This window comes from Bidens hawaiensis, unplaced genomic scaffold, assembly GCF_021521415.1.
Source record: "Bidens hawaiensis isolate Kalapana, Puna unplaced genomic scaffold, B.hawaiensis_p1.1 tig00000142_1, whole genome shotgun sequence".
NCBI classification, from domain to species: Eukaryota; Viridiplantae; Streptophyta; class Magnoliopsida; order Asterales; family Asteraceae; genus Bidens; species Bidens hawaiensis.
This window is the reverse complement of record NW_027491019.1, coordinates 309,375-336,080: the sequence shown is the minus strand read 5'-3', so window position 1 is coordinate 336,080 and position 26,706 is coordinate 309,375. Positions and strand designations below refer to the sequence as shown.

The 26,706-nt window shown below is 34.8% G+C and overlaps 1 long non-coding RNA gene and 1 pseudogene across 2 annotated transcripts; one reads left to right on the top strand and one right to left on the bottom strand.

Moving 5' to 3' along the window:
- The first annotated feature begins 11,814 nt into the window (after positions 1 to 11,814).
- Positions 11,815 to 12,547, top strand: LOC143578235 (protein DMP3 pseudogene; annotated as a pseudogene).
- Positions 12,548 to 15,560: 3,013 nt separating this feature from the next.
- On the bottom strand, positions 15,561 to 19,041 carry LOC143578330 (uncharacterized). Of its 2 annotated transcripts, XR_013143251.1 has the most exons (5): positions 18,886 to 19,041; positions 17,570 to 17,635; positions 16,450 to 16,522; positions 16,218 to 16,372; positions 15,561 to 16,100 (listed from the first exon to the last, which is right to left on the bottom strand). It is a non-coding gene; the product is annotated as an uncharacterized LOC143578330 (long non-coding RNA). The 2 variants fall into 2 exon arrangements; XR_013143248.1 differs by lacking the exon at positions 15,561 to 16,100 and having other exon boundaries at positions 16,178 to 16,372.
- Positions 19,042 to 26,706: the final 7,665 nt, after the last annotated feature.

Genomic DNA, 26,706 nt, shown 5'->3' with positions numbered 1-26,706 from the left:
GCGCGACCATAAAAGCCTCTGAGGCCGTGCGGCGCGGCGTATCATAGTAGAGGCCGGTAAGACCGGCCCGGTCTGATCGGTTCTCTGTCCGGTTCCTCCCTGACGCGTTCCGGATCTCCGTTTTGGCTCTTTTTGACTCGTTTTTCACCCTTTTCGATCACGATCAACTTCCATTGCCTAAGAAACATAAAAGTGTTAGTAGTATACAAATCTCGACTAAAAACGAACAAAAAATATTAAATAAATTATACACGGGAAACATAAATATTTAACATTATATCAGTAAGCTTCGAACACCTCGCCAAAGACATCTGCGTAGAAGTGTTAACAAGCCCTTCAACAATCAGGAGAGAAGTCCGTGTATGCTCTGCAGCTACACCAAACCGGATGACACCAATCGTCAACTTCTTGTCATCAGGAACCTTGCAAGAAAAAAAGGCGGAGGCCCGAAAGATCCGTCTGGCATTTTGTACATACGATCTTATTTGGGGCCACGTCTCTGATGTGTGGATGCGCAAGACGCAAATTATCTGTTGAGAGAAATTCATGAAGGAATTTGTGGCATTCATGCAGGACCAAGAATGGTGGTACCCAAGATAATGAACACGAGATATTACTTGTCGGGCATGCACATAGATGCAGAAAAAGAGTGAAGGCGATGCAGCGCATGCCAGCGCCATGCACCAAATACCTTGCGCCCAAAATATGCAATGATCCCGCTTACAGTATCTTGGACATTCCAAAAATGGGCGATTGACATAACAGGTCCGTTTCCTGAAGCGCCAGGGCGAGGAAGTTCTTAATCGTCGCAATCGGTTACATCACCAAATGGATTGAAGCAAAATCAGTGGCAACGATAAATGCGGCCAGCATCAAGAAATTCATTTGGGAATTTATCATATGTCGTTTTGGGCTGCCCATAAACTTGGTCAGCGATAATGGAACACAATTCGCAAACCAGCGCATCAGGGAATGGCTCAAAGAGTTGATACTACTAAAACATTCACTTTCGTCACCCACCCGCAAAGGAACGGGGAAGTGGAACGGGCCAATCGAATCATCGTAAGCAGCATAAAAAGAAGGCTAGCGGATTACAAATTGGGTTGGGTTGATCAACTCGCGCATGTCCTTTGGGCAATAGACTCCCAAAGAAATACAAGTAACGCCGAAACTCCATTCGGCCTGACTTATGGCACGGAAGATATGATTCTGGCAGAAGTCGGAGTGCCATCGCCAAGAGTTACACTGCCGAGTGACAATGAAGCCAAAAGCCGATTGGACTTGATGCTTCTGGAAGAACGAAGAGAGTTGGTAGTTATACGTGAAAAAAATTACAAAAGCCAACTCCAGAAGTATTATGATACAAGAGTAAAGATTTGTGAGTTCAATGTTGGAGATTACGTTCTTCGCAAAAACGAGGCAACAAAAGCTCAAGCGCAAGGAAAACTAGCGCCAACATGGGAAGGCCCCTATCAGATAAAAGCAGTATTGGGAAAGGGCGCTTATGCGCTGATGCAACTCGATGGCTCGCCGATTCCAAGAACATGGAATGCGGCGCAGCTGCGAAGGTGTTACATGTAAATCGATTTCAAATTTGTAAAAACGGGCCAAGGGCCAATGAAAACGATACTCCACATTTCACAAGATAAAAAGAGAAACAAAAGCTCATTTCATATATATACAAAAAATATTTACAAGCGTATACCAACATCCGCAAAGGAAAATACAATCTTAACTATACAAATCAGCGGGAAGCCCTAATCAACATCATTTATACTCTTCCCCGTCTGATCAGAAGTGGCAACAGCATCTTCACCATGACCCCCATGACTGGTGGAGGGACAGGCTTGATCAGGCTCCAGCAGCTTCCTCAGCAACTACACGCCATTTTTTTCCTTGGCGTACTGGGCAACGGCAGAAAGGATGGGAAACGAAAGATACTCCGTCTCAGCAACTTTGTACTCCGCTTCCACATCGATTCCTTGAAGAACGTAAGCTTCAGGAGGAAGTTTGTCGCGCAAATGCGAAAGCCGGTTTTGTGCCCCCAATTGATGCGCAGCCGTAACAAGGTGTCCAACACACGTTGTTAAGTCATCATCGGTAATGACGCGTTGGGAAACCTGCGAAAGAATGACGTTAGTATTAATAAAAAACGAGAGAGGAAAGCAAAATAAAAATAATTACCTTGCAGATGGCATGTTTCAACAGCTAATCGCCGTCAGGGGCAACAACGGCACGCTCAGCAGTTAAAGACTCGATAGTCTTCTCATGAGAGACCATTATGTCAACTAGCTTGCCCGCATCCGCCTTCCTTAATTCAGCTTTCGCCTCCAACTCTTCAATACTCATGCGCAGGGCAACGTTTTCATCCTTGAGTTTGACGGAAGCCTCCTTGGCAGAAAGAGCGCGGCTGCGTGCATCATCAAGATCAGCATTAGATTTCTTGCACGCAGCCTGGAACTCTTTATAGTGCGCAACACACTCACGGACATATTCCGCCAAATCTCCTCAGCCTTTGCCAACTTCTCCTTAGCAACAGTCAGAGCCTGGCGGTGCTCTGCTGCTTCTCGACCCGCCTTCCAGGCGGCAGCCTCGGTGTTTTTCACCGATTGCTCCATCTCCCGCATGGTAGTAGTAATCTGGATCTTCACTTCGTGAAGGACGCGAATATCGCGCACCAGTTCTGCTAAACTAGAGAGAAACTAGACATGGTGAAATATGGCGTCGGAAGACAAACTGTTCCGAGGCTGGATTTTGCGAGCAATGTGCTCGCTAAGAGGAACAACATGTTCCAAAAATTCTATACAGGTATCAGGGTCTTCAAAACTGGCGCCGCGGGTGACCTTTCACTTTGGCTGATAAATGCGGTTTTTCACAATGGAATCGCGGGGATCTGTATCTACACTCAATACCCTACTGCTAGAGCCTCCACCGCTGCTACCGGGAAAATTAAAAAAATTACCATGTACCACCGCCCCAACGCTAAAAGGGGGCGACTGCACAATCTCATCACCATCAAGAACGTAAGCCTTGTCTAGCGAGGATTGTTGAGACTTAATAAACTCGGCAAATGAAACACCTGCCGACTCGCTGCTGATGACCTTGGCCAAATCGTCCACAATTGCCTTTATTGGTCCAATGGACGTCGTTGACTGGGGGTCAGACGGAATAACAGATTCCGTCGACACATGCATTGTCGTCACAATGGTTTCAGACACAGACGGGCCAACCAAACTCGTCATCATTGGCAAAGTTATCGCCTGTACAACGGGCATCGTCTCAGACAAGTTGCCCACACTTTTCATCATCGGCAAACTAGCAAATACAGCCACCAAAGAAGAGGCGACAACAGAAACCACAGGAGTGCCCATCGAAGAAGAGATCTTCGAAATCCTTTTAACAATATCAGTCAACGTCAGAAGGGTCATAACAAACAAAGATAAAAATCATAAAATGTTATACCTGGAGACTTAACCAAACCGCTCATCTTCACAAACCCACCGAGGCGGGGCTTCTTGAAGTGGCGAGGCGCCTCTTCTTCTTCCTTATCACCTGCAGGTGTAAACGCTGCATGGTGTGGAACAGTGAACGTCCCCACTGGCAGCAGAAGAGGAAGATGAACTAGTAGATATGAAAGTCGTATCCACAACAGTTCCAGTAGCACATGCTGTAGAACACAAGATCTGTCGCCACCAAAATTGGATTAGCAACAAGTGGACCTGTGTCCACGACAGTCACAACAGTCACAGGCTGTGAGACTTAAGGCAAGGAGAAGCCAACAGAAGCCTGGTGACAGGCGATAGGGAGTGACGCGACGTCACTGCCGGAACCAGGCGGCACAAGTAATGTCACCGACGAAGATAATGTTGGTCTCTGAACTTGTTCAACCATAATTTAATGGTGAATTAACCAAACTAACGAATGTAACTTTTATAAAACTTGAATATTACATGTAATAGACTTTGATTTTGCATGATTAATGATAACCATAAATATTGACAAAATTCCAACGTTATATCGACTGAATACTTGATCGGATTAGACTGAATAGAAAAATGAATCAGATTCCAAAAAGAAAAAATTGACAAATGCCATAAATGAAAAGTGGAATTTGTGACAATCGGCAAAAATTAGCAACTAATATAACCATGATTACGTAATGCAATAATTATAGAAATAAAAGTATTTTTGTTTAAAGTCCAAATTTGCTAAGTTATGAGAAATATATTACTAACTGTTCAAAAAAGTTTAAAATTTTCGCGTAGCGAACACTACGCGAAATGACCATTGGCAACAATTTAATAAGTGAAAGGATTCGATACGTGTCAAGAACAACTCGAAAAAATTTAAATTTTTATAAAAATATTAGTGATCATATATGAAGTAATTTTTAGAAGATTCGAAACGTGAAATTTAGATAATAAGAAAACAAAAGCCAGTGTAGGACATCGTTTGAACTCGAAACCAACCACCACCAAAATTAAGTTTCTTAGCTTGTATTATTAGGAATTCAATATCGGATCAAACCTGCTAAATATCATTTGAAACGGAGGTCGACTGATTAGCTAAAATTCATAATACGTAAACTAGGAAGTTTAAGACTTTGATTAATTTATATACAAGATCCCAACCCAAACCCGTGTGCTCTTCCATTGTTTCTCACAAAACTAATGGCCACCACCCATTGATTTACTTGTAAAACTATGCCTACATAAGCCTATAAAGATGGTGTGTTGTAACACCCACCATAATCCACATTGCCATCCTAGTATACAACTCACTAATCTACTCTCACTCTCCCTCCCATGTATTCATGGCACCACCACCACCACTCCCTTACACCGCCATCAACTCAAATCACAATCACACTTGTTCAAGAACACACACTACAATGGAAGATTAAATATTATAGGAAGCAAGAATCAAGCTAGGAAGCTAGGAAACACCCACACACAATATCTTTCTTTCATCATCTTACTAGTTTCTTTAAAATCCAAGGTAAGATATATAATTGAATTTTGATTAAGTAATGTTTCACACAAATGGGTTAGAATTAACCTTAGAAACAAATATTAGTGAATGTATGTGTGTGTGTGTGTGATTGAGCCGTGGGTTTGTGTGTGTGTGTGAAAGAGATGGATTGAGTTGATAATATGATTCTTTATGGTAATTTAATGGCTTACTTTAACTTGCCAATGTTGAGTTTACTTGAGATTGATTGATGAATAAGGTTGATTATTGATTTACAGATAAAACTAGGTGTGTTTTTGGTTGAAATATTGAAAATGGGTTATGGATAAGATTACACATATGATCCGTGGGTTTTGGCTTGGATTAAGAATATCACTATTTACAAGTTACATGCTATATAGTTAAAAGATGATTGTTGATTTAAAACCCACCTAGTTGATTCATCAAAATTACATACATAAGACTTTTGGTTGACTTGTGATGATAAGATTCTAAAGTGGCATTATAATGATAGATATAATCTTGTCAAAGTGTTGACTAGTAAGGTAGAGATTATTAATATTTGACTTTTTACTAACTTAAATGCACATATGGTTCAATTACATGATTAGATTATAAAGTTAGATTTTTGTCTTTACAAGCATTGATTGAATATGATTTTGAATGAATGAATATGGATTGAAAGTAACTAATAATACTAAGATGCCATAATTTTAATATAATGAACAAACTAGAAATTTGTTTGGTAAACTTACAAATAAAGAAAACTTTTTGATTTTGTGCAAATTGCTTAATAGTTAGGCTTGATTATTGTCACACCCCAACCTACGACGGAAATGCCGGGGCGCGAACTGATTGCTCACAGCTTTTCAAATGTTACTATCAAGCAATATTATAAGTTCAATATTTATTAATTTAAATTACATATAAAACATAATCCATACAACATTCAAACAAAACAAAAGTGCATCAACAATCAAAGTCATAAATAATATTTTCTCGTTAATTTTCTTCTAGCATAAATCCTTAAGTGATCTTGTACTTCAATTACTTCACATCAAACGAGAACCTGCATATGCGTTGAAAATAGAATGGTTTTGTCAACACAAGGTTGAGTGAGCAATACACCAGTTTAAATGTACATATAGTATATATATATATATATATATATATATATATATATATATATATATATAAGTAATTGCAACAAGTCATATGATGATAACAAATCAACCAATGAGCAAGTATAACTAAGATGTAAAGAAGCACAAAAGCTATAACGACTGGCGTATGATCATACTATTTTGAGATTATGTTGGACCTCTCCGAATGCGGAAGCATTTAAAGCAAATAAGCACATATACAAGTAAGGTATAAGTTGTTAACACATAAGACAATAGTTGCAGTTTTGAGTATAAGTATATATGAGAAATATAATTTACGCATATGTCCCCAAACACGCCCTGCTTGCGGTGCGCACATATAATGTATATATGTGTGAACCCTTGGGTGGGCAAAAGTAAAATTGCACTAATTTTGACGTTATTTTACTAATCACGTGAAAATAACGTTAAAAGTGGCGGAAGGTTAATCAGGCATCATGTGGTGGCGTTGATAGCCGAAAGACAAGGGCACATGCACCAATCAGCCGGTGTCCCGATGATTGTGTGTTATGTGTCTTATGTCCAAGGCTTGATTCAAAACTACTATCGAGCCGGGGGTCTCACCGGAAGCAGCATCTCTATCCCTATGGGATAGAGGTAAGGCTGTCTACATCTTACCCTCCTCAGACACTACCATAGCATTGCTATTGGTGGGATATACTGAGTACGATGATGATGATGATGATGATGATATGTCCCCAAACATGGAAAAAGAAGTAAAATTGGGAATGTGGTACTCACATCGATAGACGAATAAGAGTGAATAGATAACAATAAGAATGGCGAAAGCGGATCACACGCGTTTACGATAAGGCCTAATAAGGAAAATAGAATGCGGATATGCTAATTTAATGAACTAGATCGGATAAGCGAGTTTGATCATTATAATGTTTTTAAGTTATATTATATTCTTTTTAATCATAAATGATATTATTTTAAACTAAAAATACATTTAATATCCTTATTATCAATAAAGATTTCTTTTGAATAATAAATAAATAATAATATAAAGTAATACCGTTTATAAAATACTTGAACTTAGGCTATATTCTAATATGTTAATTAGCATGGTAAATTTTAAATATATTTAATAGGTTAAAACCCTTTTTAAACTCTTTATTATATAAACCTTTAACAATTTTTAGTAACTAAAATATATACATTTATGTGTGTGTGTGTATATATATACATATATATATATATGATTTTAACTAAAGTTCGGTAAGATAACTAGTTAACATGACGGTTTGTAAATATAATGATTTATCAATATTTATAATATAGATTAAATATCTAAATAGGTTAATGTACCAAATAAAATGGATAAACAAAAAAAAACACTCAAAATACGGGCTGGGGGTGGCTTGACCCCGCGCCCCCAGCAACTACATGTCTTTACACGCACCACCCTAGCCAGCTGGGCTAGGGTGTTTATTCGAATACATCTGGAAACGGATTTAATATAAACAGACGGACAACGAACCAATTTAGCATACGAACCCTAACAAGATCAATCGGCCAAATCGATGAATGTTTGGCCAATTGATCATGGGGCTTTTGTTACTGCCATCAAGACGCACCTAAACATATAACCTTTACCTTTGCAGATGATTAAAAGACGGATAATTGTTCAGTCAAATCCGGCCAACAAAACGATCACGAACGGGATACATGACGGCTATTACAACTTAATTAACCAAGGGGGTTTGATTTCGATGATCCTCAGAAGGTGTGGGCAAGTTTAATTGTGTTACAACAGACTGCGAATGGTATTTCGGTATAATGATGAAGACGGTTAATAATACAATCAACTTGTATCGCAACATATTTGATTTCCTAATTAGAAACGTCGGTGATGTTCGTAAAAGGCATTAGAACGATCTTGCATAATCAAATGTCGATTTAACACGAGAATTAAGGATCAAGCAACATTATGGTTATACGGGTATGGGTTGGATCATCGGTTACGGGTTGGGAGAAAGGGTAAACGGGTTTGACTGTTATAATAATATAATAATAATAATATTTTAGGTAAAGTGCAAATCTAGTCCTTGTAATTTATAGATGGGTACAAAAATTGAGTTAGAACTAATTAAGGGGTGAAATATGCATATTAATCAAAGTTAAAAGAATATTAAGAGGGTGTTTGGCTGAGCTTATTTTTTTTGTTTTTTGCTTTTTGGAGGGACAAAATGTCCAAAATGCCCCTCCAAAAGCACCTTAAAACATCAAATTAAAGTTTTTTTGCTTTTTGGATGGGCATTTTGGACATTTTGCCCTTCCAAAAAGCAAAAAGCAAAAAGCAAAAAAAATACGCTCAGCCAAACACCCCCTAAGTATCTACAATTAAATAATATAATATTTTAGTAATTAGTTTACCAAAAACGAAAATGGATCGAGTAACGGTATAATATATTGGGTGGGAAACCCGGGTTGTTACAATTATTGAACACATGAATATATGAATGATTAATGCCTTATGATTAGAATTGTATTAGTAAACATTATCGTGAAAATTTTTGAGTTGACAAGATAATTATTAAGTTGATTACTTGCTAATTATAGAACTTTGTTGTTTGAAGCATTAAGGATGTTATTATTATTATTATTAGATGATGATGATGATGATGATGATGATGATGATGATAGGATAAAATAGGACCATGTTATAAGTTTTTATGATCTGGAATATTTGATGTATAAACACCATATTGACATTATAGAAATAACATGCTCATGTGTTGCTAGAAACTTGAAGTTAAGGCTTGAGCAAGTTTAATTGAGAATTTGGTTTAGTGTGCATATTTGGTGCTATATGATCAAACATGAATTTGATGGTGAATTACTTGTTATTATGTGTGAATTTGCTATATAAAATGATTTAGCTTTGATATTATGACTTAAATAGCTTGTCGGTAACTTTAACGGTCGGAGAGTTTGACTTTTAACATGAACCGACATGAGTTTTCGGAATCGTTTTAAAATAGCTCCTATAGTCATAAAAATCTTATATTTAACATAAGTTAAAGTATAAGAAAATATCACGATATCAAAGCTTAAACCTACAGGGTTCGTGTCGCGAAAACCGACATGATACTGCTAAAATTGACGTTTTTAAGAAAACGGTAACTAAAATAGAAACCATATCATTTTTACTGAAAAACTAATAAAACTTGATTAAAAGCATATAAAAAAGTACTTTTAACAATTTAAAACTCAAATTTTCACGAAAAGTTATCTAGTTCGCCGTTAAAACGCGAAACCGGCAAAACCGATAAAACGACACCATAATCACAATAAGAATAAAACTTATAATTTTATAATATTCCAGCAACTAAAGCATATTTATATAAATTTATATATATTATTAAAGAATATAATAGTTTGTTAGAATGGTAAAAGTATGATATTTGTTAATATTTGGTGTTTACTTGTATACATGTATATTTGCTAGTTGCTAATTAAGATAAGTATATATATATATATATATATATATATATATATATATATATATATATATATATATATATATATATATATATATATATAATTTAGGGTCTTGCGTGCGTGTGTGAAAACGTAACTTGGACTTAACAAACTAAAAGTCGTCAACGGATCGTTCGAACTTGAACTAATAAAAAGATTAAAATAAGCGTTAAAAGATAATTAAAACATTTGTGTGAACTATTCTAAGTTGAGCAAACAACTTAATATATATATATATATATATATATATATATATCATTAAACACATGTACTATAATAATTGAACACAGAGTGTTTGGATATATCTGACGTTGTACCTACCAAAGGTGGGTTTCTCTAAAAACCCCCTCATTTTTAAATGAAATGTTTTTATTGTGTTTTGGGAGGAAAACATATTCTTTTATCGATATTTATTGAAGTTTTTCAAAAATTATTTTATTTTACAAACTGTGTAAAAAGTGAGATGAGTCAACAACTGGTTAAATAACTGTTAACCGAATTAATAAGGGGATATAAATGTTGGTAGATCTATCGACGTGACGCCCCCACTTCCAATCACGTTGGGTTAAAAGTGGGAATATTTTGAGTATGGTATGTTTCGAGTTATCAATTTTGATAGTCATACACTTGTTGTATTCTTTGCTCGTCTACAACAGTACGATTTGTTTAAAAGATAAAATGCTACGCTTTTATGGAAAATTCGATTATTATGAATTTTTAAAGATTTATTTACCATGTTAAAAGAACGATAAGGAAAGAATATCACCGTTGCTTATGGTAATGACAAGAATGGTCGTTGAACAATTATATGGTGAGATTTATAAGTATTCGTTTATTATGTTTTTCGATAAATTGATAAAATATTGTTTACTATTCTTTTCATGATGATTTGAATTGAATTTCCGTTTGCCATACTTTCATAATAATATATATAGATATATATAATATATAATATATATACATATATATATATATGGATTATTTTCGAATAAAGAGAACTCACCAACATTTTTGTTGACATACGTTTTTAATATGCTTTTCAGGTAAATAAGTGAAGTATTGAAGCTTCGTGAAGAGCGCGGGAAAATAGTGTCGTGTGTTTGAATGAAAAATCTTGACTTTAGGATTTGATTAAGAATCGTGTAATATGACACATGTAATAACTCTGAAGGTTAAATAAAGTTCAACTTTCATTAGAAATCTATTGTTAAATTTGATTGGCTGAAACGACACATGTCACCACACAAATGACTTGGTCAAAGTTTTTCGATGTTTAAATTAAAATTTTCGGGGTGGGTGTGACAGAATTAAGATACATTTACAAGCTATCAGGTAGCTACCGATTTTATGAAAGAGTCATAAACAATAGTGGTTATCACATCGACTAAGATGCCATATTATGTTGCATGTTATAAAGACACGCCACTCAAAGCTCCTAGTTAAGAAATAAGATTACGGGACTAAAAAGTAGTTAATTCCGTACATAAGCCGATGAGAGTTTGCTATGATAATACTGTGAAGGTGGTCTTTTTAAAAAGTATTAGCTCAAGTAGTGTATGGCAATATCTCGACCCAGAATACTTGTTAGTATGTGAGAAAGTCTATGGCTATAGTTTTAATATCGAGTATAACAACACACATGACAAGTTAGCAATGGGCTACCTACCACCTAAAGTGCTCATTTATCTTCTAGTTAATATTGGTTTTAGGGTGACCTTTTATGAATGTTGTGTTGAAATGTTTAAGACAACGTGTACCTATTTCTCTCAAATGTAATCTTTGTCAATATTTATGTATAGTTGTGAAATATAATGTTATTTAGAGAAACACACTTTTACACCTAACCTTTAAGTTTGAGATGATATTATTGTGTTATAATTCATTAATTTGTGGGAATCTAGCATTGATACAGTTCTTCCGGCACTATACTTATAAAACACGTTATTTGATAACATGACCGTAGGATTTCGTTGACGGAAACAAATAAATATCAAAGAAAATGTTAATGGATCTTGTTTAATATATAAATTCAAAACGAATACCTTTCAACACGTGAAATGAGAACGATAGTTAGATTATTAAACTGATAATTGAATCTTGAAGTCTTCAAAACATTGGTGCTAATAGCTAAGGAAACACCTAACCCATTTCCTCTCATCTCCATCTATATGGTCTTTCTTATAAATACACCACCATATACATCACCATTACCATAATACAACCCTAATTATACATTTATACTTACACTGTTATATTATATCTACAACTACATAATTAATGTCTCTAAGAGCTAGACCGGTAACAACCGTATCATCCTCTGATGACGAGTCCGAAAACGACAACCCCGACAGCCCTAAACCCCCACCGCCAACATTGTCACAATGGGCTATATCACAAACCCTAGCTAGCACAGCCCAATTAGCCAACCTCCTACCCACCGGAACCCTTTTGGCTCTCCAAACCGTAGCACCCATATTCACCAACCACGGCTCGTGTGACGTGGTTACACGCCCGCTCACCGCCATCCTCCTCGGTTTCCTGACCGCCTTTTGCTTCCTTGCAAGCTTCACGGACAGCTTCAAGACATCTGACGGTCAAGTCTTTTACGGGTTTGCGACGTTTAAAGGCCTGTGGGTGTTCGACTCCCAAACCGCAGCGGCTTCAGACTCTGGTTTACCGGATTTGAGCAAGTACAAGTTGAGGGGTGTTGACTGGATTCATGCGTTTGTGTCGGCATTTGTGTTGGTGACAGTGGCCATGAGAGATCGGAGTGTGGTGAGCTGCTTCTATCCCAGACCGAGTCATGAGGCTCAAGAGGTTCTTGACATTGTGCCATTGGGGCTTGGCCTCCTTTGTAGTTTGGTGTTTGTGGTTTTTCCTACCAAAAGACATGGAATTGGCTACCCGGTCTCTCATTGATTGATGTTCAAGATTTGCATCTTTTTACAAGGAAATTCAATAAGGTAGACAAATTCAGATTAACATGTATTAATTGTTTAGACATTTTATCTTACTTGTTCACTTTGTATAATTATTACAGAAACTGAAAAAAGAATAATTAAAAGAAAAAATACTACATAAAAAAGAATTACGTACGTGATTTTGGCATTTCATTTCTAATTTATCAATTAAGTTTCTTTTAGTATTTTATGACGTACATGAATCTTTATATTTAATAGAATTATTGAAAATAAAATAAATGGAAACGTTATAATTAAACTTAATTTCTTTTGGTCGATGGCCAGTTGCGACAGAGAATAAATATTTTAATGTTTAAATACTTTATGATCTTAGGTTCGAGTTTTAAAAATAAAAGAAATTTGCTATAAAAAAATAGGAAAAATGGATTTAAATAATCACACCTTTAATGGGTTGGCCAATAATAATCTCACCTCCAGTATTTCCCGCTGGCAGTCCCACATTTTCAAGGTTTTTTGTTTTATGATCCCCACGTTAAAAATAATTAACGGGGTTAAGTTTTTGCTGATACGGCTGGTGAGTTGGCAATGTCATTATCCTACATGGCTTTAGCCAATCCTATTAGCTGGCATTGGAGCCAAGTATTCAACTGGTCAAACGAGTTGATAGCCCATCCTAAATAGAAAAACTTAATCCATAAGCAATAATTTGATTTTATGTACTGTTGGTGGCCCATCTTCTTTCTCTCTCTCCTCCTCACCACCACCGCCGCCACCACCCCCCTTGACGTCACCTCCTCCGTCCAGAAAACCATCGACATCTTTAACCCCCCCCCCCCTTTATCCACACACAATCTGACCAACAACAACAAACTCAAACACAAACAACCTCGTCATCATTCACCGTACACCCCAGATCTTCAATCCGACACACCCAGCACGACAACTACGAGTCCTTAACCCGTGACCGACTCACTCGCGACACCCATTGAGTCAACTCACTCGTCACCAGCCTCAATTTCGCTCTCGCCGGAACCAACCTCTCAGATATGAAACCCTTAGTGGCCCCACAAGTTCGACGTACACAGTACAAGATTTATCAACCCCGGTGACATCAGGCATCTCACAAGGTAGCGGCCAAAGTCGGGTTAGGCACGCCGGCCAAGTCTTATTACATGGTCATCGACAGCGGAAGTGACATCACGTGGCTCCAATGCAGCGGCTTCAAGTAGCTACAGGGTTCAGATGGACAACAATTTGCTAATCGTTTTCTTCGAATTGGGGATTTTGAACGATTGTGTTCTTCGAATTAGGGTTCAGTTAGGAAATGAATTGGGTTGATTGATTAAGTACCGTGGGTTCAATATTGATTAAGTATTAACAGTTTTTAAAAATAAGAGAAATGGTTTTAGTGTTCCACGTAATTAATCATAGAGGGAAAAAAAGGTTAAAGCCATGTAGGATAATGACACTGCCAACTCACCAGCCACATCAGCAAAAACTTAACCCCGTTAATTATTTTTAACGTGAGGATCATAAAACAAAAAACCTTGAAAAGGTGGGACTGCCAGCGAGAAATACCGGAGGTGGGATTATTATTGGCCAACCCATTAAAGGTGGGATTATTTAAATCCAATTTTCCTAAAAAAATCTATATAAAGTTACTAGCTAAAGTAATTAAAAATGAAATTAAGGTGTTATTTAGTAATGGAGTGAATTAAGTAATGTATTCGTATTTGGAAGAACTAATTAATAATGGTCAATAATGGTTTAGTTGTAACTTGTAAGCGGCGGCTTTGAGATTATTATTGGAGTTGGTGGTGTTAGGTAGCGAAAACAAATTGCCACCTCATTATATCATTGAAAACTGTAGGAAATTTTGAACATGTTTATTACCACTTGCACCTTAAAATAATGAGTTAAACCAGGCCTACATATCTATTATACTAAAAGACCTTGATTAATGCGTTGTGACGCAGATGCAATGTGGATTTCACAGGCAGCGCGCTACAACAAAAAGGGGTTTTTAGTACGCACAAAAGCGTCCTAAAATGCTATTATATAGAACCTTTCATTTAATAGGGCCAACGAGAAATAAACCATCCATGTATAAACATTAAGTTCCATGTTAATAAAATTACTCGTATCCCAAGTTTAACAAATACATACCGATATGAATGGACAAGACCATGCGATGGATGCACCAATAAAATCTTGAATTGTTGAAAATAACCCATATGGTCTCTATCTTTGGTTTGGTTTCGGTTTTTGACCTTTTATTTTGTTTCGTTATGGTTTTGTTTTTCCGGTTTACAGTTTCATTTCGGTTTTATTTTTTCCAGTTTATAGTTTCGGTTAGGTTTCAGTCTTTTCGAGTTTTTTTTGGGTTCGTGTCGGTTCAATTTTTTTGGCTGTTTTCATTTCATTTTTTTTTGTTTACTCTTTTAAGTTTCGGTTCACTTCAGTTTTTTTAGTTTTGGTTTGGTTCTTAATAATAATTTAGTACCAAATGCCATAACAAATCAGGCTTGAGTGCTTGACTTTCTAAAGTCAACTATAATATCATGAACTATTAATTACATCACAATCTGATTTGGCTAAGTCTGGGCTCAAACCTAAATAATAATCGAGAACTATCTAACTTTTTATTAAACTGTTTGGTTTCGGATTTATTGGTGTTTGGTTTCGTTTTGGCTAACCTTCTGTTTCGTTTTTTTGTATTGGTTAGGTTTCAAATTTCCGGATTTTTGCTACGATTCGGTTTTAGTTTTCTCGGTTTATCTCTTTTTTTGGCTTCATTTTGGTTAATTTTTTTTGGTTGTTTTCATTTTTTTTTATTTCGATTCTTCTAGTTTCTGAGTTTCGGTTCAGTTCGTATAGACGGAGAGATGATACTTGCTCATCCTAGTAATAATTTAGTACCGAATGCCCATACCAATTAGGTTTGACTTTCAAAAGTCAACGATAATATCATGAAATATTAATCACACGGAGAGATGATACTTGCTCATCCTATTAATAATTTAGTACCGAATGCCCATACCAATTAGGTTTGACTTTCAAAAGTCAACGATAATATCATGAAATATTAATCACACGGTACTCTAGTTTGGCTAAGTTTGGATTCAAACCGAAACATAAGTCAATATATTTGTTTGAGGTTACAGAAACCATTCCGTTTGGTTTCGGTTTTTATTTTTCAGTGTTTGGTTTTGCTCAGTTTGTGATTATGGGTTGGTTTCGTTTGTGTTTTGGCTTCACTCTTACAGTTTTTAATACGGTTTGGTTTTTAGTTTCAGTTTTAGTTGTTTGGTTTTTTATTTCTTTTTTTTGGCTTCGTTTCGGTTCAGTTTTTAGGACCTCTTTGGACACTAAACAGAACTGCTCGACAGAGTAACAAATTATAAGCGTGAATTAAACCAGAAAACGAATTCCTCAATTGCCTTCTATGTTAAAAATGGTAAAAATAGTAATATTGTACCTTGTCATCTAATGACATTGCCAAAATTTACACTTTCCGAGTTGACCTGTTCCAAACACAATACCAACGGCCCGACCCGACCTGCAATTCATAAAATATAAGAAAAAAAAAATCAATTTCCATACTTTCTTGGTTATCATAAAATTTCAGCTTTATTATGACAAACAAAATTGGTAGTGTTAGAACTTAGAAGGGTACCATAGAACAGAGAGAATAAATGATGAACAAATGATTTTGAGGTACCGATTGAAGATGATTATCAGACTAAAGATGATGATTTTAGGTACCGATTGAAGATACCCAACTTGATGTCTGCTTTACTCACGGTGTGCTTGGAGCGAGAGCCTTATAATCTGAGAAAAAGAGTCCTTTGGCATCAATATCATAAAGCATTATTGCATGAAGAATGCATCATCAAGGAAATATGTACCTATGAAGCATCAACTCCAGTTGACCGTCAACAATGCTCGATCTACCAACGGAGCTATCTACCAAAACACCTTCTGCAATCCCAAAATCAATATTAATCTAGAATCCCAAAACCCAGTTCTTGATTCAACTAAAAAAAGACAAAATTATTATTATTAAAAAAAGGGATATTGGTTTTTAATACTCATAACTTTTCCTTATTGGTAGATAACACTCCCAACTTTTGATTTGTCACACACCACTCCCAACTTTCACTATATTTTCTTGTACCACTCCCTGTCTAAATGAACACTAACCTCGTTAATGTTTTGGACTAAAATATCATTCAAATTAGTTGAGGGGGTAAAACAGAAATTTTATTTTTAACACACAACCTCCATTTCCGGTGACCTCATTTTTCCGAAGAATTTGAGTTTTCCGGCGATCTCGTCTTTCAGAACACAATATCCATCATTTCACCGAGCTTCACATATGAATTTGAGTTTTCCGGCGAGTTGCAGGTTTCCGGCGAACACCATATCCATCATTTCACTGCCCACCGCCCCAAAAATGCAACCCCCGCCACCCGCCACCACCAGTGTCTCGCCCAGCCACCTTCCGGGATCGCCTGCGTGCCGGAAAATCAAATTGCAGGTTTCCGGCGAGCACCATCTTCATCATATCATATGTGAAGCTCGGTGAAATGATAGATATGGTGTTCTGAAAGACGAGATAGTCGGAAAACTCAAATTCGCCGGAAAAAAAGGGGTCGACGGAAAAACGAGGTCACCGGAAATGGAGGTTGTGTGTTAAAAATAAAATTTTTGTTTTACCCCCTTAACTAATTTGAATGACATTTTTAGTCTAAAACATTAACGGGGTTAGTGTTCATTTAGACGGGGAGTGGTACATGAAAATAAGGTGAAAGTTGTGAGTGGTGGGTGACAAATTGAAAGTTAGGAGTGTTATCTACCAATGAGAAAAAGTTGGGAGTATTAAAAACCAATATTCCTTAAAAAAACCATTTCATAAATCATTAAAATAAGCAGAACCCTTGATTTAACTAAATCTCTAAATGGATATATACTGAAGATACATTAAATATTATTTACTCTGATGAATCCAAATTAAAGGGTACTGACTTCTTAATCAAGGATGCCTTCATCACCAAAACATGCATCATCATTATATCACAAGCCTGTTTAAGTCTTTAAGAATAAAATTATTTCATCAAATAATAAAACAACTGAATTAAAAGAAAACCATACCAAAAAAAAAGAAAAAAGCTAACAAAGCACCAAAGAGGGAAGATTGGGATTCAAACCTGCAGATGAGCCTAAAGTGCGGCCACCACAGCATAATGATCATCAACTCATCATACTACAAATTTACCAATATTATCTGACTTGAATGAACATAGAACCCATGTAATTTGTTTTGTGAGATTAAAAACTGCAAACACATAACTACTGTCTTAGCTTTCACTTGTAGGCACACTCATAAACCTTAGAAACCAACCGAGCCACCCAAATTGAAGCAAGTTAGCTAGTTTGAGATACAAACAATTTGGTTCTTATTCAATTTAGGTGGATTGCTCGTTTTAATAGTTCAGTATGGTTTGAAACTTCGAATATGCAGTCTAACACTCTAACGTGTATGTATATATATACATATATACACGCACACACACACACATACACTTTTGGAATATGTAGTAATGCATATGCATTATAATCAGGAACCACTTTTATCATTTTGAAAGTTTTTATACAAACAAAAAATTTTGAAAAATAAAATATAAAATCCAAGCAAGCCGTCAAAACCAAACTATTAAAACCGCATGCAAAATGTATATAAATAATGGTGGTTAAATTACTTTGATAGCAATGAATGTGAGCTTCATGTGCTCAAAAGAAGGACAGCATCATCAATTGTGCGTCAAAAATCAATCAAAATGTTAGCCATGGATACACGTATATGTTTCAAATAATTTGCATGTTGTCACACAAATGTCAAAGAAATGGTATGCCAATTTAGACACAATTTATACATATTACGAAATTCTTTGTAACTTTAAGACTTTCTAGTTTCTCTAAGGTTTTATTGATGAATGTTGAATCAGGTATAAAAATTAATGCATGCACTTTGCATTAAAGTATCAAAATTTCAAACAGAAATGCAGACTATAAATGTATGAACAACTGACTTTCAACAGCCTTGTGGATTATATGATGTATCAATTATAACAGTAATATCTTTTAAGTTTGTTTCTAAAGAAACTACTGGCAAAACAACTGTAATAAAATCCATACATAATTTTGGGGCCCTTGAGATTTGAGGGCTCGGACAGAGGGTCGGCCCTGTTGTTTAGCAACTAAAACCTTGCTTTTCAAGCAGAACATTTACATATTCATATGAAAATGCATCATCAACTTATGAGAAAACAAAATTAACATACGTGTCGATTACACGAAGACCACGCATCAATCCGGCTGCTTCACCATCAATTCCTCGATTATCTCAGTAGAAGCAACCCCGTCTTCTCTACATCCAAAGAATTACACATGCTTCAGTTTGTGGGAGTGAAATCGATTTAGGGTTACGAAGGACCAAGAATATGAAACCAATGGAGGAGGGAGATCGGTGAAATCGCCGTAATGTAAAATTTTATAAAAGGGGGAAAGAGAATTATTTTGGACGGGCTTTTGTAAATTGTATTTTGGTTGGGGGCGAACGATTTTTTTTACATGTTTTTTTATCATTAAAATACGTTAATAAACTATCGAAAGATATTTTTTGATAGATATTTTTTGATATACCGTACAAATAAAATTAAGATGCTAATTGTCAGAATAATGTTGAATAATTATATATACAAATAAAGTAATTATTTAATTAAATCATAGGGTAATTATGTTATAAATTATTTTAATTGATTCTCACAATTAATACGTTCATTTCATTTGTATTTTATCCAAACTCTAAGTATATATATAGTTTTTTTAAAATATAAGAGAATATTCGTATTAAATAATTGATGTTAAAAATATAATAAAAAAACTTATTAAAGTAAATTATTGTAATTATCATGAGTTTTATTTAATGAGTGATGTAAAATAGTAATATAGGTATCATGAGTCATTCGTTATTAATGTTTCATTTTTTGTTTATCTTTTTTTTAACATTGTGTCTTTTTTCTTTATATTGTGTTATATTACTGAACACTGTACTACATTGTGTTCGGCGTTTTGTTATATTTTGCGATTTATTGTAACTTTTTTCAGTTATAATTGTGTCTTGTCGCGTGGGCCCCGACCCCTTATCGCCCTTTCTCGCCCACAATTGTCGCTCATTACGCATAACCTAATAGTAAATACAAGTCAAATGATTGTCAAAACATAGTCAATATATACCACATAACGATTAATTATAGTATTCATGCCAAATATATTGATTCGTAAAATTGGATGTATGTTATCAACTCTCTCTAAATGGACCGTTAGCACATATGTTAACACATTATTAACTTCTTACAACCCATGATAACAATTATTGCTTAATAAAATACATTATGTCTTACATATATAGAGAATATAGTTAATAGTTTGTAACTCATAACTTATGACCAAACATAGTAAATGCAAGTTCAACAATATGACCAATGATAGTGATCACGGTCAATAATGGCTTAGAGGTTACCACTAGATGGGATACCAACTCATGTTAACTTGGACTATAAACAGATTGACCTCCCTAGGTGTTTGTCCTTTGTGTGATGTTGACGGAGTATTCAAATGATTATTTTGTTTGTTACAACTTACACAAAGCAAATGATTTCAAAAGCTTGAGCTCAGTTTGCGAGCAGTTTGTCTAGATCGATCGAGCTCAGCTTGTTTATTATTTATTATATTAATTGTATATTTTTAAATATAATATATATATATATATATATATATATATATATTAGTTTAAGATTTTAACAAGCCAATCTTTAATAGCATATGAGTGACTCGGTTTATTTACACATGAGGTGTATATGACCCATTTATTAGTCGATAAATATTTATATTTGGTAAATCATTAATTTAATAAAAATAAATCGGTAATTAATTTCCATAAAAATAAAACCAGTACTACTTCTCTACCCAATTGAAATTATGGGTATGCAAAAAATCAAAAAAACCGATCCGAAACCCAATAAACCGAAATATCCAAACCGAAAAAACCAAACTGAAACAATCTTGAATAGCATATGAATGACTCGGTTTTTTTACACATGAGGTGGAGGTGTATATGACCCATTTATTAGTCAATAAATATTTACATTTGGTAAATCATTAATTTAATAAAAATAAATCAGTAATTAATTTCCATAAAAATAAAACCAGTACTACTTCTCTACCCAATTGAAATTATGGGTGTGCAAAAAATTAAAATATCCAAACTGAAAAAATCGAACCGAAACAAAAGCGGACGATTTGGTTTTAAGTTTATGTAAAAACCGAACCATTAACCGAACTAATGGTTCGGTTTTGGTTTTACATGCAATAAAAATCGAACCGAACCGAAATCTTAAATTTTTATTTTTTTGTTTTTTATTCCAAGTAATTTATAAGATTTAAATAAATATGTAACTCAAATATTTTTGGTCAAATGTATAATAGTCTATTAGTTAACAATTAAGAAAATTATTTATACCTGAATTCATTATTTTCGGCCAACTTTTTTTTCGGTCTAAAATTTCCAAGCTAAAATGCCAAAAACCGAAACCAAACAAAAACTACAACGAAAACCAAAAACCGAAGACGAGCGATTTTAAAAATCTGAAAACAAAGTTTTGGTTTTCAGTTTCGTTTTAACCCAAAACTGTAGCGAACGTCACTACACACCCCTAATTTAATTTTTCTTTCACTTTTACACTAATTAATATTCCTCCTCCCTCCTGAAGTTCCCTCCCAACTAATCATATTCCCGCCAAGGCGCCAACTCCCTAGTCCTAAATCAATCTCAGTTATCTGAAATAAAAAAAATGTTGACCCAACTCGCCCCACCCTTTGACTATCAAATCAAATACAGCGTAAAAGATTATTCATTCTAAGCTGACATTGACTCCTTTCATTACTATGGTTTTTACACGTGACTTGTGATTCAAGATGAAGGGAACAATACTATTACTTGAAAATTTGTATGAAGAGTTATAATAGATTCTATATGACTTGAGATTGCAGCGTTTAGGAGTTTGAGTGCGGCGCTGATACGAAAGGCAGTCCGGTCATTATTGGTAAGTTGGTACTCTGGTTGAGCATAAGGCTACGTGTGATTCTTTGATATATTGACTTTTCACGTGTCAATATTTTTTTATGGAGGATACTAATTTTTAGTTAGAGCTGGGCGTGTTCCAAAAGGTTATAAATAATAAGTCAATCCGAGATCAATTTGATTATTCAACGAGCCTTCTATTGCAGTTCAGCGCCTAGACAAGGAATATTTAAAACCAGCTCGAGTTCACGGAGGACTCAAATATAAAATGAAAACTATATTCATTAATTGTCAAAACATACAAAGTACAATTCCTGTTTAGAAGGATTGCACACAAAAGAACCAATTAACCAAATCGAACCGGACCCGAACTGGTTTGGAACTGATAGGAACCGTGGGTTTGGGATTCTCTTCGTCAAAACTGGTTAACCGAACCGAACATGGGCCAAAGCTGCTATAAATTACTCAAAAACCAATCATAAACTGGTCTAGTACAGGTTGCAAGCCTAAATGATAAGATGATAATTCTTTTCACAATAAGCTTCAATAATTAATAAAATATTTATAAAGATTTATAAAATCTTTTTTTTTTTTTGCTTTAAGTAGTATATTTTGTTAGATAACTCTTTGTAGGTGAAACATTGCAAATGTGTTTTTTAATAGAAATACAATTCTTGTATTACAATCAATTAGTGGCCTAAAAGATAAGTGTCATGAAATGTATTTTAGGCAAATATGACACACACAAAGTGACATTAAAGTCTAAATTTACGTGACACAAATGTTAAGCTTTGCTATAAATGATACTAAAAAAATATTGCATACACAAAGTGCCATTAAAACCTAAATTTTAGTGGCGAAAATCCTAAATGCCACTAAAAGTGTGTGCCAAGTAAATGTGGCATACCCAAAGTGCCACTAAAACCTAAAATAGTGGTACAAAAGCTAAATGTCACAAAAAACGTGTGCCATTATATTGCATTTTTTTGTAGTGTATTATAATAACACCACAATGATTAAGCGATTAAGCGTCCTATAAAAGTTAAAGTTATAAGACTCAAGTGTCAAGTGTCTTGTTAAGTTATGTTATAATAAAACTCTAGCGAATAAGCGTCCTATAAAGCAGATGTTTTATGACTAAAATATCAAATGTCATATTACAGTGTATTATAATAACACCACAATGATTATACGTCTTATAAAAGTTAAAGTTATACGACCATAGTGTAAATTGTTCTATTAAGTTATGTTCTTATATGACATCGATTAGAAAGGGTCCTATAACACCGAACATTTATGACTTAACTACAAGTGTCCTATTAAGTTATGTTATAATAAGACCTATAGTGATAAAGTGTCATATTACATTACCACATAATGGAACACCAACAACTACATGTCTTATAGATTACTTTATTAGAATTTACATTTTAAGTGTCTTATTAAGTTATATGATAATACGACCCCAAAGAATCATCCATCCTATTAAATAACTTTTTAGGACATTAGTTATGTAGCATATATTGTAAAAGGACCCCAAATTTTCATATGTCCTATTAAATAGATTTTAGGACCTTATTTTACAAGTGTCCCACACAAAAGGTCCTATAAAGCCCTTTTTGTTGTAGTGGCGTACGGTTCAGTTTGTTAGGGGGAGGGGTGGTGGATGTGGTGGCATCACTCATCACACACCCCACTCAATCAAATGGTGTCACATCACCAACCCTAAATCTATCATATGTGATGGTTTTTTACTAGGGGTGGTGGTGTGGTGTGATGGTTTTTTTTAATAAATACTAAAATAAATAAAAAGAAAACAATATTACATTAACTAAAAAATAAAACAAGATTACATTAAATAAAGACAACTAAATTAAAAAAATCGACAAAAAAAAACCTACGACCCTTCCCAACCCCACTTGTCGCATATCTCGCGTTTGCGTTGAAGTAGGAGCGATTTAAAGGGTTCCTCAAGATATTCATGCGGTTGTAGGAGGAAAGTTAGATCGTTGTTTTTTTTTGTTTTTCATTCAAATGGTTGATATACATCTCCTCACGTTTCATTTTTAAAATATGAGTCTCTTTCCTTCGCTCCTTCGTCTCGGACATTTCCTCCATCTTAGCCGACTTGTATTCGATGAAGTTTTCGGCCACCGCTTCCTTTCCAAGTCTTGACGGTTCCCCACTTTTCTTACGATTCGGCCGTGTGGGTGTGGGTATGTCTTCGTCGGGATTGTCTTCGGGTTCCTCGTTCAAGTTCATGTTCGGCTTGTTGCATGACAAGCCGCCGGTAGACGTTGTGTAGTCCCCGGACTCAGAAGTTTTTGATCTTTTTGAAGAAGATCCTTTCTTCCTTGGAGCCGTTGGTCCGTTCAAATCGACCAAGGGAATCGGTTCCCACTTCGCGTTACGTCTTGCAATCTCCCACGCATCCAAGTGGGGAAAATCCTTACATTTGAAAACTCGGACATATTCGCGTAAAGCGTTCTTTATGATATTCGCCTCGTTCGTTCTGCTTTGGGGAGCTCGGGACTACAAAACATTTAGAATATATATATATATATATATATATATATATATAACAAATTGTAAAAATAAAGTACTAGATTATAAAATAAATAAACTAAAATGGTTACCTCTTGGATGTAACAAGCATTAAATTTTGACATTTTTCGATTCAAATCTCCCCACTTGCCAATCATTTGATCCTTGTTTCGTTCAGTTGTGCTGGGAAGTTGCGAGAAATCTTCTTTAATACGTTTCCATAACGCTTCTTTTTTTGTTGGTTTGAGCGTTTTTTGATTCGGAGCAATGTAAATAAGCCTTGGTCAAGGCGACCTCCTCATCGGCCAACCAACTCCGAGCACCTCTTTGATGCGGCTCTTCATCCTCGGATTTATCTCCATCCAAAGTTTGCACATCATGACGAAAAGCACTTGCAAATTGATGTATAACATCGTTATTGTCTAGGGGATCGACGGACATTTGAGACGGTTGAGATCCAAACATTTGAGACGGTTGAGATCCAAACGCTTGAAAAGCATTATGTGGATAATTTTGGGTAGAAAAAGGTGGAATATAAGGTCGGTTTTGATACGATTGGTCTTGAGACAGTTGATAATAACGTTGTTGTTGGGAAGGTTGTTGATAGTTTTCAGACGGTTGAAAAGGTTGTGGATAATAAGGTTGTTGTTGGGAAGGTTGGTTTGTGTCGGGTTCGTCTTGTAAGCGAAATCTCGTCGGTTCATCTAGATTTTGTCGAACCTTTGGTCGGGTTTGGGTTTTCTTTGAACCCGACCCACGTTTCTTAGAACCCTCCATTTGATATGTTAAAAATGGTGTGTGTAATAGAAGATTTTGAGTTGGATTTGAGTTGGATTTGTGTATGTTTTGAAGATATATTTATATAGGTAAATAATGTTTTTTTTAATTTTCCAACGGCTACATTCCTCCATTTCTAGCGGCTCTTTTCTTGGACTTCAACCCCTCATCAAGCATGATGGACATCACGCAAATATGCTCCATTTCGCGTGACAAGGTGGCGGCGGCGGTGTGGAGAAGGTCACCACGCGTGATGGATCGCCCATCACGTGGTGCCCCGTCGCCCCTTAGAGTATCAACATTTACTATACAAAGAGTTTATATTCGATATAGTTTATAAATAAAAAAACAATCGAATATGAAATTAAACACAACTAAGTATTTATTTTTATCAAAACAACTACCAACCATCTAGAACATCAAGCATAAATTCAAGTTATCACAACCTAGTTGAGAAACATACCAAGTACCCACGGTTGACCTCCCTCGGAAGGGAAGACATTAGCCAAAAGATATTGTTGTCCAGATTTAGGAAACCAATTCATGAGAAACTGATCCTCTTGATCATCAGACTAACGAATCAACTTTGTATGCCAATAAACCAATCTATACATACTATTAAACTAATAGGCTTTAACTCAACTTCCCCTCTTCTTATTGGTTGTTGCTTAAATTTTCCATGTATATCTATCACTTGTCTAATTTTCATACTAATTAAATAAATTAAAAATAAATTAAATTACTAGACAATCAATGATTATTAAAAATTCACGTGAATAAAAAAATGTTAAAATAAATTAAAATATTAGACAATCAATAATTATTAATAATTATTAAATATTTTTAAAATCTGGTCAAACATCATAATTAACCTATTAATGTAATTATTTTTAAAATCTGGTCAAACATTATAATTAACCTATTAATTTAATTATGATATTAATTATTCTAATTATTATAAGAATTCAAAAACTTACTAAATCATCTCATTTACATTATATAAATCCCAAGATTGAAAAACTCTAACCATTTAATCTCTCTCTCTCTCTCTCTCTCTCGCTCTCTCTTTGTTTCGTCTCTCTTTCGTCTTATTACTCCACCGTCTCTTATATTCCGGTAATGGCCGATTTTGTTATATGTTTTTCCGGTAAGGTTTTATGGTAATGTTTTACATTTATTTTAAATGTTATATGATTTTTTTTATAATCTCTTTAGGTTGTAAATCAAAATCCAAGATTTTATTGATATGTTGAAGTTATTACGGTTTTCCGGTAACGTTTTATATTTATTTTTAATTTTTATATTACTTTGTTATAATATTATTCCGGTAAGGTTTCATATCAATTACAATTAATTTTGTTTTTCGTTTTTGTTTGTATTTATATTAATAATTATATGATTTTTTCTTATAATCTCTTTAGGCTATATATCAAAATCAAAGATTCAATAGAGATATTCACTATTTCGTTTTTTCGGTAACACGATTCAAATTTTCCGGTTGTAAATTATAACATCAGTTTTACATTTTTCACATGATTCATATCTTCCATAATTTGTAATATATTTATTATGTGATATTAGTATTAATATTTAATTTTATCATTTCAGGATATTGTCCCCAACTTGATATACCTAATTTCATGGATTGAATATTGTTTGATAAGATGCCTATTTATTTTTGTTTAATATTGATGTATAT